The following is a 14594-nucleotide window of genomic DNA, read 5'->3' as shown; positions in this document are numbered from 1 at the left end:
AAGGCCCTCTGGGTCTTCACCTGGGACCCCCACCCACTTTTTTTTTCCTCCTAGCAAACATGTTTGGCAAGTACTGCAGTCCTGTTGGTGAGTCCTACCTAAAAGCACACCCAGGGTCCCGAGAGATGTACAGCTCCAAAGGTTGATTGTTCATTGCTTAGCCTGCCTCCCCTGCCTTTGTCAATCACCTGGCTAATATCCCTCAGAATAAAAGAGCTTCCTATCATTGAAGTGAAGTTTACACCACAAGGGACACTTGTTTGCTGTTTATCGACCTCTTCCTTTGTAATATGTGTTATACTTTCCATAAGAGTAGGGGCTTTCTTTAACTTAGAATAGTACTTTGCAGCCCAAGTGCAGGCTGAGGAGTCAGCCTTCTGCCCTGCTTTTGCTTGTGTTCCTGCCAAGAAGGCCCTCCCTGACCTCTACCCTCCAGACTCCATGGCTTCCCCTTCTCTCTAGTCTCTAACTCACTTTGCTATGGAGTGTTTTTGGCTACCCATCACTTGTCGCCATCAATCCTTGGACATACTCCCTTTGGACACCTGTTTCTACTTGATCAGATGCTGCTTGCTTGGCTATGCTCTCAGGGTGAATTAAGGAGAGCAGGCTCCATCCAGGGAGCAGTGGGATGGCTGCCTGTCCAGGCTTTGGTGGTTCTGAGACCGTGGAGATAGGGAAGCACGGGCCCTGACCTTGGGGGGGCCACTGCTTATTTGGGGGAGCAGCTCATTTGAATACTAGAGTCACATTCTGTTTCATTCCAGGAGTTCCTATTGGCTTGTATCTGTTAAATTGGCAGGTGGTTTGTAGACTATAAAATAGCCCTTGGTCAAATCGTGGGTGAACCACAACCCTAGACGCCCTACTGATACACATCTGGCAAAAATTCCCAAACTGTGTGAAAAGCAGTTGGCTCCATGGATGTTACAAAGAAGAGTATCATCTATCTTATTTTATTTATATTTTATGACTTGTAATAGATTTTACATCATACATCCTTGAATCAGCAAATTTATTTTATGTATCCTTTTTTTTTTTTTTTTTTTCTCTCTGGAGAGGTGGTTGCTACTCACTCATCTCTTGTTCCAGACCCTCTACTGGACCATTTTGAGCTTAGGTACTTTCTCTGAAAAGAACCAGGCTCCATATGTTCAAAGGGAGGATGGTCTTCAGGGTCCCGTGGGGTTAAAAAATTCATCCCAGTTGGGTGAACCAGGTTTCAGAAATGAAATTAAAGGATAATACCTGGAGGGTATTACCCACCCACAACCATACAGGCACTGGTGGCTACATGAGAACTAGACCTGGGTCCTTAGCATAAGCCACACCAGCACACCGGCATGCTCCATTTCTTCTTGCTTTCAGTATACCCATTTCTCTATCCTGATTCTCAAGGTTTCAGAGATATCCTTAGCTTCCTTCCATGGCCTTCTGAGGAGAGACAGGGAGGAAAGAGTGGAATGGGCCTGCGTAGTTAATATGAGTGTTGCCTTGCAGGGCATTCTGGGACCATGCTGCCTTGCTAGGCACCTGACCTTTAACACCTTTCAGTCACACTCTGATACATGCAATCAAATAAATAATTTCTCAGCAGAAGAGGGCTTGGATGATTCCAAGTACCATGAAACTAGATCTGGTCTGGAGGGACAGAAAGAAGCCATTTCAGGTGGAGCAGGAAGAATAGGCCCTACACCAGATTGGGTGCTACTGTCTTAACATGTCTCCATAGGGACCATCAATGCCATCTCCAAGAGCCCCTCCCACCTGTTTCTCTCTCAACTCTCCTTTGGAGCTGTTGATTCAAGGAGCTGAATGAATGTATCACCTGAACATTCAGCTGCTTAGTTCTTGGTAGGTTCCTAGACATGTGGTGACCAGCGTCAATATGACGGTCACTGGAGGTAGGAATGACAGGCTAGGTCACATGCAGATGAGAATTAGAGGCCTCATGGGAATTGCCTGTGGCTAGATGCATGATTGAGAAGCCCACTGGTTTTCTACATCTAAAGATAGGCAGGAGGCTCCGTGGGTACCTGCTGCACAATCATGATGACCGGAATTTGGGTCCCCCATACCCACATAAAAAGTAAGCATGATGGTATGCTTACACCCACAGTTGCTAGGAGGTCAAGACAGGAGGATCCCAGAAGAGTGTTGGCCCAGCCAGCCAATCTAGCTGAAATGGTAAACTACAGGTTCAGTGGGAGATCATGTCTCAAAATAAAGAATAGTAAGGTAGAAGATCAATTGAGGAAGACATTCCAGTGTTAACCTCTAGCTTCCATGTTTGCTATGTGCACACACACACACACACACACACACACACACACACAGAGAGAGAGAGAGAGAGAGAGACTGTGAAATATATATATGAAGGTGTATATAAATATATACGTATACACACACACAAAGGCAGAGACAGGGAGAGACACACACAGAGAAAGACAGAGACACACAGATAGAGGAATCCCTACTTGTTGGGCTTGGGGTTGTTTTTGTGAAGGTCCTGTTTCCCATGTAATCCTTCAGACACATTCTCCTAGTGTCAAAAAATTACAAAATCACAAATGCTTTTTCTTTTCTCAGGAGTGTTCCTTCTGGTCTTATCCTAGTCCCTTCATTTGAGTCATAAAGTTCAAGGGCAGGGTTCTCCATATTCTTCTTCAGTAACCTATCCCACCATCTTCAACCCATGTCATCCATTGTGAAGTTAGAGCACGAATTCACAGTCCAACTCCTTTTCATTATGATTAGAGCATATTCCCTGTCACAAACTAGAGAGCCAGGACTGTGAGACTTTTACTCATTTCCCTTTACTTCTGGATTCAGGAAATACAAAGCCTCATTTCCCCCCTAACCTGAGATGGCTGCTAGTGTTGGTAATGGGGTGATAGTAGATGGTGGTTAGGCTGGATGTTCAGGTGAGGCTCACAGAGCGCCCCAGATAAGGTAGTAGACCAGAGCTCTCAACCTTCCTAATGCTGTGACCCTTTAAAAGTTTCTTATGCTGTAAACCCTAAAATTATACCTCATAACTGTAATTTTGCTACTGTTATAAATTGTAATATAAATATCTGTGTTTTCCAGTGGTCTTAGGTAACCCCTGTGAAAGGATTGCAACCCACAGATTGAGAACTATTGTAGTAGAACTTGGATCCAGAATCTGGAGACAAGATAGGTGACCAGAGCAGCTCTGGAGGGCCCAGCTGGGCATCAGGTGCCTATCATCCTCTTACTGATGTATGGAATCCAGGCCACTGCTCTCCAGCCAGGAGCCACAGGAGACAAACCTTTCCTGCTAGTCTCATTCTCGGCAGCCTGCTGGGTGTGGATCATGGCCAAAGAGAGGCCAGGAGCCAGCAGGTGAATGGTGCCCCTGAAGGATGCTTACCTCACCCAGCTGGCATCAACGGTTGACTTGTAGGACAGGGTCTCGTATCACCGCTGCCTTCCATGACCCCCTTGGCAGTTTCTCTTCTGAGTATAGACTGGGTCAGCTCAACAGCACTTACATAATGGACCATGGTTGCGCCTAGTGTGTAGGGAATGGCAACATCCAAAAATAAACACTATTGACTGATAATGTACAAACAGGAGGTTGGGTGGAAAATGAGAAGGTGTGATAATGGCAGATATTGCTGCCGCCACTGAGGGACAAAGAAGAAGCAGAGGTCACTTGGCGCTTTTTCCTCCTTTAGCCGTTAGCCTGACCATGACAGCTCTCTCCCATCTCTTTCCATACTTGTCAGTAACACCACCAGATGAGCATATTACCCTGTGTAGTTTTAAAATTATGTCCCCACTGAGCACTGTGCTAGGAATCACCTGAGACGTTGGGAGGGGGACTGTCAACATCCCTTTACATGCTCAGACAATGAAGTCTAGAGGCTTAGGAGAATCTCATCTTGGAAGAGAAAGAGCTTTGGAACTGAGTCTTGTGATATCAAAACGACAACTGGTTTGGATGTTTCTTATATACTTAGGCTTCACCATGCAAGCACCCATTGTTTAGGTTAGCATGGTATAGGTCTCAGAAAGCCACTGTGGATGGTCAGAAAGGATACAGTTCTGAGTGGGTGTTAACATAGGAACTTAGCAAGTAAAAATATGGATGTTGAGTTCAATGTGAATTTCTAAAACAGCAGGGAACTGTTTTAGAGTATAAGGCCATCTCAAATACTGACTAAAGACATAGCTTATATAAACAGGTCTTAAATTCCAGTGGAATCTAGTGTCCTGTGTTTTGTCTGGTGGTGATACTTATTGCCTTTATAGCATAACATGTAGCCATTATTTTAATTAAATTTAATTACTCCTAAAGCCATCTCAATCAGAACATTAGGTTCATCAACCACAGAGTATGTTCCAGAAATCAACATCGAGAGGTAATTTTCAGAGTAGATTTGAATATAATTGTAACTATGGAGTTGGTGGGACAAGTTGACTCTATGTTTTGTAACTCTTGGATGCTTTGCTATGTTTTGGTTTCATTTTGTTTTGTTTTCTGCCTTTATCTCTGTGTTGTTGTTGTTTTTTTTTTTTTTTTTTCCTCTTTGTGTTTCCATCTGTTTAATTTCCATCAGCCCCTCTTCAGGTTCATTGAGCTTTTCCTCAGCTGTGTTGAGTCTATGGATGAGTCAGCCTCTGGCTTTTAGTAGCAAAGACCTGGTTCCCAGAAATGAAAAAGAACTTGTCGCCAGGAGGGGCTTGTCATAAGATTCTCCTGAGGTACGATGGACCTTCTTTAGACGGAAGGTCCCAGGATAGTGACCTCTAATTGTAGCTTAAAGAAGGTCTAGAGGTGTGTGTGTTTGTGTGTGTGGGGTGAAGTAAGAAGCTAAGTACGCCAGGCCCTTTTTAGCCAATAAATTTCTTTTCCTGTGTTTCTGATGGGAAAGGGGTTTACCCGCCCTTACTCTAATGGGATCAAAACAGATCTCATCTGGAGACAAACAAAGCTTTAGGTCGTATAGAAGATAAATAGGGAATGAAATATGTTGGAAAGAGAAAGCCAAGGTTGAAAAACTTCTACCCTCAGGCAGGAATTTTTGTCCTCTGACGATACAGAAGGGGTTGGTCATACTGGCTGAGTCCTCCAAACACTTGGCTCTGTCAAGATTCCAATGTGGGTTTAGGTAGAGAATGTGTGACATTGATCCTGTACTGTAAAGACCACAAACACCGGGTCTTTGCTAAGTGCTTACCAGAGCTAAGGCCCCAGTAAGGATCTGGAGTCAACACCCTCTCTTCCATGCTATACGGCTCTTGCCTGGTAAAGACAGATATTCAGCAACACTTATGTAACAGAGGAATGAAGAAAAAGAAAGTTCTCTGGCCAGCCTTTAGCTGCCACATAATAAATATGTGACCTAAAGAGAACTCTAGACTTCTTTTCAAACCTTCTGCTTTTTTGTTCAATTTCTTGTTCAACAATTTTTGAAAGTATTTTACAAAACTAGGAGGCTCAGTGGCCTCAGGCTATAAGTCTTTAGAGCACCACATCTGCGATTCTCCTTTCACAGTATCCAGGACAGCAGAGCAAAACGTGCTTTCCTGGCTGATTGATTAATGAAGCCTTAAGCCCGGGGAGGCTGTAGTCCAGTGGGCACATTCCTCTGTGATCAGCACTCCCCCCTCTGCTCCAGTTGCTTGTGGCAGAAGAGAGGTGAGTTCCTGGAAACCTTGAAGGACAAAGAACAGGGATTGGCAAAATGATGGCAACTCAGGGCTTTATTTACATGATGGAGAAAGCAGTGACTTTGCATTTTAAGCAAATGAATTTGCACAGCATCGCGTTCTGAAGCACAGCCCTGCAGGAAGCAAGTGTAATTTTAGACACCCAAACAAATCATAAAATCCAGCAGTGGCTCTCGGTTCTGTTCAGTCTCTCTGGAGCGCCTGCTTGAATTGTTGGAACAGCCTTTGAAGCTTTTAGGTCAAAGGTTTGGGGCTCCAGGTGCTGGGGCCACCACACAATTTGACCCTAGGACTTGTGAACTAAATAGATGTGCCTTTGTTGAGAGAGAGAGAGAGAGAGAGAGAGAGAGAGAGAGAGAATAGGGAGGGAGGGAAGGGTTGTATGGGAAGTGGGACAGAGAAAAAAGAAAGAAGAGGAAGAGGGACAAGCGCTGGTTTACTTGGTTTAATCAGCTATTTATTCTCCCATGTTTATTTATCTTCAACCAAAGACTAGATACATTACAGTGTCTTGTAATGTACACAGACTCTGATCCTGTAGGGTGGAACCTTAATAGCAAAAAGGGTACTGATGCCCAAGTTGGCTTAGGAGAAGACTAGGGGTAAAAAAGAAAATGACACTCAGTATGAGGCATCCAGTAGTCATTGTGTTAACTATGAACAACAGTGTGTAAACCATGTTCTTAGAGCCCCAGACCTCCAAACCCAATTGTTTAGTGAGTTTTCTTCTGAGACGTCTTATTCTCTCTCTCTCTGTCTCTCTCTCTCTCTGTCTCTCTCTCTCTCTCTGTGTGTGTGTGTGTGTGTGTTCATGGGTTCATATCTGTATGCAGGTGTTCTAGAGGACAACCCAGAGTGTCACTGTCAGTAACACCACTTCTTTGAGACAAGGTCTCTCTTAGGGCTGGAGCTCACCAGTTAGGTTAGACTTGCTGGCCTGCAGGCCCCAGAGCTATTCCTGTCTCTGCCTCCCTAGCTCTGGATTACAAGCACGCACCATCATGCCTGTATGTGGGTCCGGAGATCAAACACTGGCCATGCTTATGTGGTACTTTTACCAATGAAACCACCTCCTTAGCTCTCACTTTGACATTTTAAATTCAGTATGTCCCCAGAGGGTTCCTGGTGGACAGCTTCTATTCTCTGAGATTGGCACCACCCTGTGCCCAACCCCAGAGCCTAGGTGCCTACAGACTCCTCCCTCTATCTCTCTGTCCATTTCCCATTTGCCCTGTCCCAAGTCTGTTGAGGGTTATTTATATTTATTATTGATTTATGTTTTTGTTAAACAGTGGTTATTCCTAAACCAGATGTATACCCAAATCACCACACAGAAACTAAGATTAATTTAATCAACCTAGAGTACAATGCTGGGCAATAGTTACTCCATCCTAAACCTCCAAGCCTGCATAGTTTCCTCCAATTCAGATTTCCCATATTATACTTGCTTTTAGTCATATCTTAGGTCCGGTTCATCTCTCTTCCTTGTTTGAAGTCCTGTCCTGCCGATCTTTCCTCCCCAACGATTCTCACTCACTACCTCCTCCTCTCCTCCAGACTAGGATGTCCCACCCTATTCTCTCCATTGCTCATCATTGGCTGGTTGTTTTATTGAAATTACAGAGAACAAATGGTGGCATGTTTACATAAACTTGAGACAGGTGATGCTTAGAATAAACATCACAATGCAATGTCCGTATTGAAACCGGATCGTGGGGTAGAGAAATCAGCATTTGAATGAACAAGGGTAAATTGTATACTTTACAGAATAACATTATACCAACACAAGTCTTTTAATTTCACCTCGAGTCTCTCTTTAATCTTTGCCTTCTTCCTTCTGTTTTTAAGTTCTATCTCACACTGTCATAATTTCCCACCTGGCCTCCTGCAACAGGTCCTCTTCTCCTTAGTGGCTTCTCTTGCCCTCAGAAAAATAGCTGAATTTTTAATGAACTCCCAGAGCCTAGCCTCTGCCCTCCCTTATTGTTACCTTTGCTTCTTATTTACTCAGTTTGAAATGTGGATTTTTTTTTTTTTTGCCCCTGTCCACTCTACTTGCTGTTTCCCTTCCTCTGCAAATGCTACTTATTTTAAGAAAGGGGCTATGTGGTAAATCCAGGTAGATAAACATATTAGCTTCCTGAATGGACTATGGAAATACTCCTCAACTATGGATAGTTGAGGAGACACACTTCTGAGTGCTATGTGAACAGGATGGCGTGTCATCTCTATGGATGGACTTTATAGAGATACATACAGAGAGGGACAATAAACCCACAACACGCTTCATCCTGTGGGTTCTCTAGGTACTACTAGACATTCAAAATGGCAAGGCAAAGACCAATCCTTGAGGACCATGAGACGGCCTTCATCTCCATATCATTCTTTATGCTAAGGCCAGTCAGTCCCCCCTCAATAAAAGACCCGACAAAAGAGAGTTTAAGTGGGAAGCTAGGAAATCCTGATCTCCACTTTACAAGAGGTCCTAAGAAGGAAGTGAAGAGTATCAAAGATGGCCCAGAGATGTAGCTGTAGGGAGAGGGAGGCTGAAGTTCTCCAGGCAGTGTAGAAGAAAGAGCCCAGAAATACCGTCAATGTACTGTAGAGCTGGGCTCCCAAGAGAAGCTTATTGACAAGCCATTCTCCCAAGGGATTCTTTTCCTGGACTGCATTTATTAGTAAGCAAAGGAAGCCAACAGGAAGAGAATAACAGGAACAACTCTCATCCTCAATGACCTGCACTTCAGTGAGACAGTTTCTTGGTCTTGAAAATCGGCACAGTGTTGGGGGTGTGGACGTATGTAAGCCACAGAACCTGAGACGAGGAGCCCAAATACGAGAGCTGGGGGTTCAGAGAGATGAAGATCCCAGTGAGAGGAGATGTGGTTTCAGAAGGTAGGACTAAAGGCAGACATTTCCAAAGGCCATGGGTACTTGGAGAATTTGGGATGTGGCCAAAGGTAGATATTCAACAGGTCCATTTTGTAGATGAGAAGGAGACCGAGCAGAGAGTTATTGACTCAAAGCCAAGCATCAGAGTCTATCCCAGAGATGCCATTAGGAGTCCAGGGGTTACCCCAGCCTTCGCCACTACACTCTGGCCACACTGGTATTTGCTGCACTAAAGTTCTTTGAGACAACCGTATGAGAGAGACAAAAAAGACTTTTGAACAGTTTTAGTATTTTGTTCTTTGTTTCTTCTTCATTTTTTTAAAAGACAGGGTCTCATGTAGTGCAGGGCATTCATGAATCCACTAAGCCAGTGGCTTTCAACCTTCCTAATGCCGCCACACTTTAATACAGTTCCTCGTGTTGTGGTGATCCCCAACCAGACAATTATTTTTGTTGCTACTTCATAACTGTGATTTTTCTGTTTTTATAAATTGTAATGTCGATATCTGATATGCAGGGTATTTGATATGTGGCCCCTGTGAAAGGGTAGTTAGATCCCATAGGGTTCATGGCCCTCAGAACCGCTGCACTAAACAGAGAAAGACCTTGAACATCTGATTCTTTTGCCTCTATCTTCCAAGGATTACAGGCGTACACCACCAAACCCAGGTAGCAATTTTAGTCTTAAGTGTTATAGAATAGTAATCTACTAATAGAAGTTGTCAAAAATTATAGAATTTTTATTTTTATTTTTGCTAATAAAATATAGCACATTTTCTATGCAGTTAATATATTCTGTTCTCTGACACCTACCACCCATTACTTCATTAAGGTCTTAGATGGGTCTGCCTTGTGGCAAGGAAACTTGGATCTATTTCTACAACAAATGTCCTACCTGTAATCTACTGGGCCAACTTTACTGACAACTGTTATATCCTTTTCTGTAGCTCTCTGTTGATTGGAAAAGTAAAAAAGACTGGCGACACTATTCTACTGACTTCTCCTGTCCTGCTGTGACTTCTTTTGCCATGAAAGACTATAACCAAAAGCAACAGGTCATGTCTGAGAGACTCACTGAGAGAATCCAGAGCAGGAGCTCAAGGCAGGAACCTGGAGGCAGGAACTGAAGCAGAGACAATGAAGGGATGCTGCTTTCTGGCTAGCTCTCTATGGCTTTGGTCAGCTTGCTTTTTTATACAATGCAGGACCATCTGTCCCAGGAGGGGTGCCACCCACAGTGGGGTTGGGCTGTCCCACATCAATAAGTTAATCAGGAAAACTCCCCATAGACTTGCCTACGAGGCCAATGTGATGAAGGTGTTTTCTCAATTGAGATTCCCTCTTCCCAGATAATCCTAGCTTGTGTCACATCGACACAAAACAAAACAAAACAAACAAAAATAATCATGTCTCCTTTGGTCATATCTCAGGAAGAATACATGATTTGCCTTTGATCCACACTTCAAGAGAAACACATGCTGCCGTTGAAAAGACTGAACAAAGAAGAAACCTAGGGAGACTAAGGGGCCAACAGTGAAGTGCGGGAAGACCCAGAGTTTGTGAAATACACACACTCTCCCTTTCAAGCTCTACATACCTGTTTGTTTTAATGACATTAGAGTCAAATGGTGTAAAAAGGTATGTTGGAAGCACTGAGACATGTTCTCTGAGTTTTGAAATTAAGAAGTCACAAGAGAATGCAGAGCTTTGGGTAGAAAGACAATGGAGGTATAAAGAGAGCAGAAGTCATCTGGCAGTATCCTGAGGGATTTACAAGAAGTCTAGAATCAGTTCAGTTAACCTTTCTGATTAATTCTAAATCTATACTCTTATTTCTTTTTAGCATAATAACTTATTTTCCTCGTAACTTACTTTTGAGGATCCTTTGCTTCTGGTATCAGACTTGCAGAGCATTTAGGCCTGTGTTGTACTCTTTTCCCTTCTTACTGGTTGGTCTTAAGTTCTTGTTTGTTTAGGATGGCTTCAGGTTGATGATCAAGTTTTGCTTCCAAAATACCTGCTTTGGAAGCAAATTTTGCTTCCAAAATTCTCCCCTAGGAATTACAGATGCTGGATATGATTTGGCTCTCTGCCACCTCTCCTTCAGAGGTCCCTTCACGAAATTTCTTTTAGTAGCCATAAAACTGAAAAGAAAAGGAAAATAAAACTAGGAAGAGTGCTCGCTGGACCAATTTTGAGAAATATCCCGTGTGGTGTCATCATATGTTTTAATGTGTTCTGCACGAGTCATAGGAGTGATCTTGCTCCTCTTTCTATATAAGTTTCAAATTTTAGATAAGTTTGTTTGACTTATGATCCAAACCAGAGTAATGTTTTCTTGTCTTAGTCTATTTTGAGCTACTGTATACTTTATTAGAGGTGGAAATGTACTGGCTCACAGTTATGGAGGATGGGAGGTCTGATTCCCAGGTACTCAAATGAGAGGGTCCTTGAGGACATAATCTGATAAACGGTGTAACATGTTGGGTTCATGATGTAGCTTCTGTGAAAGGGCTGCAATGAAGCTGATGTGCAGCCATGACTGTATCACAAGGAGAATCTATTGCTAGATTTTCAAGAAACTTCCATGCTCACTTTCTAGTATCTGGACTACTTTATATGCCTGTGAGCATTGTATAGGGGTTCCTTTGTGTTCACATTCTCACCAGCATTTGTTGTTGAAATGGATAGGGAAAGTATGGTTAAACACACACAGTGGAATTCCTCTTCAGCCATACAGAAGAATAAAGTCATGTTGTTTGCTGGAAAATGGAGGTCACTGGAGACAATTATAGCAAATGAAGTAAGTCAAATAAAATAAAGATGGTATGTTTTGGGGGCCAAAGGGGAGCTTACAGGAGTGGGGCAAATCAAGAAAAGAGAAAGTAAGGTGTATGAGGGGAATGCGACATATTTCTACAACATAAAATGTATCCAGGTAAAACACTTGAAAAAGATAGCTTAAAAGTCCCCCCGCCATCATTGAATGACAGATAAGCAGAAGGCCACAGGGGAAAAGAGAGAGATCCAGAGTAGACAAATCTATTCTTAACACAATGGAGTTACTCCCACCATAATGATGTTAGTCCAATGATGAAGGTACAGGCCCCATCATCAGAAGGGTCCCTAAAGCTCCCAGATCCCAGTATTGATACCACAGCAATTAAATCTTAACGTCAGTTTTGTGGGAAGCAAATGTTTCAACCACAGCCCTTCCTTTCTCATCTCTAATTTCTTTCTTTCCTTCCTCCTTCCCATCCCATTTTTCAGCTCTTTCGCTTTTTGTTTTTATCATGCAGGGTCTCACTATGCAGCCCTAGCCACTTGGAACTTGTCGTAGACTAGTCTGGCCTCAAACTCGCGGAGATCCATGTGCTTCTACCTCCTGCCTCCTGGGGTTAAAGATGTGTGCCACCATGCTTCACTTTCCTTCGCTTTTTTCATAGTTATATCTATTCTTATTTCTTTCCCTTTTCCTACAAAAAATTAATGGAAAACACCAGTAATATGTGAATGTATTGTAGAGAGAGAGGGTCTGGCAATCAGGCATATCTTTCTTTCCTTAAATAGGACTATAGATATGTTCTTAGGGATTCAAAGTTGCATGATTTCCTTTTTTCCTGAGCAACTTTCAATGCTTATTCCATGGCAAGTAGACAATTACTCTAAATTTGCTCTACCTTTCTTTCTCCCTGGAGAGAAATTGTGTTAGATATGGAATTCTAAGTCAGAGTTTTTGTTGTTGCTTTGTTTTTTCCTTATAGCTTTATATACTTCACTCTCATCTGTATTTTTTTCCCGCTTGCATGGTTTCTGGACGGAAGTCCAATCTTTCCTTATTTTTACTCTCCTGTAGGAAAAAAGTGTCTTCCTTAATCATTATTTTTAGAGTTCTTTGTCTTTGTACAATGAATAGTTCCCTCCACAGTTCAAATATGATAAGCTTAGATATATATTTTTTGATATTTATATTAGTTACTTTTCTCACCACTGTGTCTAAATACTCAACTAGAAGCAACTGAAGTGAAGAAGAATTTATACTTCTTTGCAGTTTGAGCAGATGCAGTTGATCATAGAGGGGAAGGAATAACTGTAGAGATGGCTTCCACTGTGCAGGCAAGAATATGAGTCTGTGAGTAGGGAGTGGGATTGGCTATAAACTCCATAGCCTACCTCTAGCGACCCACTCCTTTCCAAAACTTCTAGAAAGAAAACCTTAAAACTTTTAGAAAAAGGGACGAGACACTGTAAGTTTCTAATTTGCAATCTGGTATATAAAGTAAATATTTCCATCTTCATAAAAAAAAAAAAACCAAACTAAACATCAACAACTCAGACACTTATGAAATGCAGACACCTACAGCTAGGGCCAGTATCAATAAGGATGGATTGAATGTAACTTGGACATTACCTAAGACGTATAGACTTGTTTGAGACACAAAACCTCTGAAAGTCCCAGTCTTAGGAAGCACCCCACATTTGCTTGACTTTTACATCACTTCCAGACTCTCCCTGTGAAGAGAGAAGTAACCATTGAAAATAAGCTCACCAACAAGTTCTGTCTGCAAGAGAAACGATTTTACTAGAGCATGGCAACCTGCGATTTATCAAAGTACCAGTAAGAGGAAATATGTAACTCAGAAGGACCTAGACCCTATCAGAAGACCAGAGCGTGCTTACCATCTTCTGATATTTTAAGATCACATTTACCCTGAATAACAGGATTACAAATAAGAGCAATGTATGATACAGGCTTTGTCTGAGGACTTCCTGAGAAATTCTAAAGACATAGGGGACAAAAATGAGGATGCTAGAGGAACATTTAGCTTTGAACATCACAATTACAGAAAATAGCAAATACAAGCCAGCCTCTGGCCCAAAGGCCTATGTACTGCCTCAGGCCCACTTACCAAATACATTGTGTCAGACCTGCAGTCTAAATTCAAGTCATGCTAAAAGGTAAAACTCTGAAGAGGCGATGCAACCATGAGAACCAGATCCAGATATGCCTGATGATGTTTTTAATTATCAGACCAAGAATGTAAGATAGGTAAACTAAAGGTGGACAACACGCAAGAACGTGGCAATAGAAGGAGAGAAATTGAGACTGTGATGAGGGATCTAAAGGATGCTAGAAACCAAAAAATAGAGCAACAAGCAGGAAGTGCCTTTGGTGGGTTTAGCAGGCTAGATGCTGCTGAAGAAGGAATTAATGAACCTGAGCAAATACCAACAGAATCTGCTGAAACTGAATTGAAAAGAGCAAAAACCAAGAATGAAAAAGATGCACCACGATGCCCCCAAACAGTGGGATGATTATAGAGGATGCCACATGCGTATAAGGAGAATTCCAGAGAAGAAGAAAGAAAAACAAGAAACAGAGAATACATTTGAAATAGTGATGGCTGACGGTTTTCCAAATTTGGAGACAGAAAAATATATTACAGACCAAAAAGCTCATAGTTAGGGAATTGGTCATTTAGTGACAGAAAAACCAATACAGATATTTTGGCATAATGGAAATCCAACTTTATAGTTAGATGTATGTGGCCTTATTTCCTAGCTCTGCTAGTAGCCTTGCCACTTCTGGTGAATTATTTAGGGTCATTGAGTTTCAGCTTTTTTCATAAATAGAATAATAGAAAAAAATTTATTCTTGCCTTGCTTGAGTGGAAAGGGTAGTGTACATGCATGGTCAATGCTAGAAACTCTCAAAGGCCCAGAGCTGTTATTCTTATGGCCTCTAGGGTGATATAGTGATAGAAGTGATCATGTCTGAAGGTGCTTTCCAAAGGGAAGACACAGCTTATTCTAAACCCCGAGAAGAGGGACAGGCATGCAGAGCAAACTCTGCTGAGGGGTTTGTATTTTAGTCCAACTGATTTTCAGTGGACCTACTAAAGAGTGGGCTTTGTATAGATGCTGAGACTCACAACCAAACTTTGGGGAGATCACAGGGAGTGCTTATGGAAGTCTGGAGTAATAGAAGGATCCAGAGGGAC

Source organism: Psammomys obesus, unplaced genomic scaffold (assembly GCF_907164565.1).
Source record: "Psammomys obesus unplaced genomic scaffold, mPsaObe1.curated_primary_1811, whole genome shotgun sequence".
Lineage (NCBI taxonomy): Eukaryota > Metazoa > Chordata > Mammalia > Rodentia > Muridae > Psammomys > Psammomys obesus.
Note: the sequence above shows the minus strand (reverse complement) of the source record.